Genomic DNA, 2211 nt, shown 5'->3' with positions numbered 1-2211 from the left:
TGGTCCAAACTAGAGCCCCTTGCAGCGCCACCTCGAGGAAACTCGAGGGCTGGTTTTAGTTGTACGGATTGCTTATCTGAGTGTGCCCTGAGAAAGAGATATGTGCAGCTCCTATCGGGATTTGTCGGCACATTTGGACGGTGTTGCTGGTCTTGTTTTAACCTGTCGAATTGTCTTGTTTTACAGGGTTACCGAGTCTGATCGGTGTGTCTCGGGTGGAGGTCTATTCCTTCGTTGACCGTGAGAGCTTGTCATGGGCTAAGTTGGGACTCCCCTGCAGGGATTGAACTTTCGAAAGTCGTGCCCGCGGTTATGGGCAGATGGGAATTTGTTAATGTCCGGTTGTAGATAACTTGAACTAAACTTAATTAAAATGAATCAACTGAGTGTGTTACCGTGATGGCCCCTTCTCGGCGGAGTCCGAAAGTGGACACGGTGTTGGAGTAATGCTTGCCGCAGGATTACCTCTTTAGTTATGCGTTCTCGCTTCGCCTTCTCTTCTCGCTCCCTTTTGCGAATAAGTTAGCCACCATACTTGCTAGTCGCTAGCTGCAGCTCCGCTCATATTTTACCTTGCCATACCCATGAGCTTAAATGGTCTTGATCGCGAGGGTGCGAGATTGCTGAGTCCCTGTGGCTCACAGATTCCTACTATACCAGATGCAGGTCCAAGTGATTCCGCTCCAGGTGACGACTATGAGCTCAAGTGGGAGTTCGATGAAGACTCTCAACGATACTACGTTTCCTTTCCCGATGATCAGTAGTGGTGCCCACTTGGGGGTGATTGGGACCGTGTCGCATGTTGGGTTCTCTTTTATTTTGGCGCCGTAGTCGGGCCTTGAGTGTATGGATGATGTAATGTTATTTCTGTACTTGATTGACGTGGCGAGTGTAAGCCAACTATGTTCTCCCCTTTTATTATCACATTACATGGGATGTTTGTGAAGATTGCCTAACTTGCGACATATGCCTTCAATGTGATTATGCCTCTAAGTCGTGCCTCGACACGTGTGAGCTATAGTCGCATCGAGGGTGTTACAGTGTGAGTCATTCTCCTGTTGCATGTTTGTGATGTGATAATATTGGTGCCACTTATCTTTCAGCAAATCCAGTGTTTCATGCAAGAACAAAGCACATTGAAGTGGATTATCATTTTGTGCGAGAAAGAGTAGCTCAGAAGCTACTTGATATTCATTTCATTCCCACAAATGATCAAGTTGCAGATGGTTTCACTAAAGCCTTATCTTGGCGGAAACTAGAAGAGTTTAAGAACAATCTCAACTTGGTGAAGTTATGATTGAGGGTGAGTGTTAAAATATTTGTATGCGTATTATGGTGCAAGTATAAACCGTATATATGCTGTAGGGCCGGTGCGGCATGTTTATCTTTGTGTAATTTGATTGGTAGGTTGTTGGAGAATCTATATCTTATATAGTTAACTTGAAGATCAATCCAACAACCTAACCAACTAAATCCTTGTAAACCCTAGTCGTATTGTGGCCTATATATAACACGCAACGTGTCCCTGCTAGGCATACGCTTAACGCAATCTTATAGAATGAAGCCAATCAATCATATGAATCAGAAGATTTAGACTTAGCATTGCAGTTAACTCAGCTATGTCAAGTGGTTAAAGACTTTTAGCTAAAGCCAAAGATTCATTGTGTTTCAACGAAAGGTGCAACATTATTATTTTTTTAAAGAGGATGTACCCCCGGTCTCTGCATCTGGACAATGCATACAGCCATTATATTAATTATTTATAAAGACCTTACAAAGTAATACATCAATACGCCTGAAGCCGCCATCCAGGCAAACACATGTTGCTACTCCTACCCTCTTGATGAAGGGGTGCCTAATGTCCGAGCTTGATACCAAATAGACATCACACTAAAACCTAACATCTAACGCCGGATGCCCCAGCCTAGCCACATACAGGGCGCACTCATAGCAGGCTTCACATGCGCACCCTGCAAGGCCTGGCACCACCGTCTTCCATCGATCCATCTTCAGAGAAGAAACTGACACATCGACCGTGTCAGGCCTCTTTGCCATCGATGTCACCACGACGCCAGACAACGTCGTCCTCCTGCGCGAGTCCATCCCCGCACATTAAACGACGAATCTGCAATGCGCCACGCTATCGAGATCCGTCGTCAATGTGTAGGATGAAGCACCGCTCCACCAAAGTTGCGGTCCACTGGTCCCTCG

This window comes from Triticum dicoccoides, chromosome 7A (genome assembly GCF_002162155.2).
Source record: "Triticum dicoccoides isolate Atlit2015 ecotype Zavitan chromosome 7A, WEW_v2.0, whole genome shotgun sequence".
NCBI lineage: Eukaryota > Viridiplantae > Streptophyta > Magnoliopsida > Poales > Poaceae > Triticum > Triticum dicoccoides.
This window is presented reverse-complemented; position numbering follows the sequence as displayed.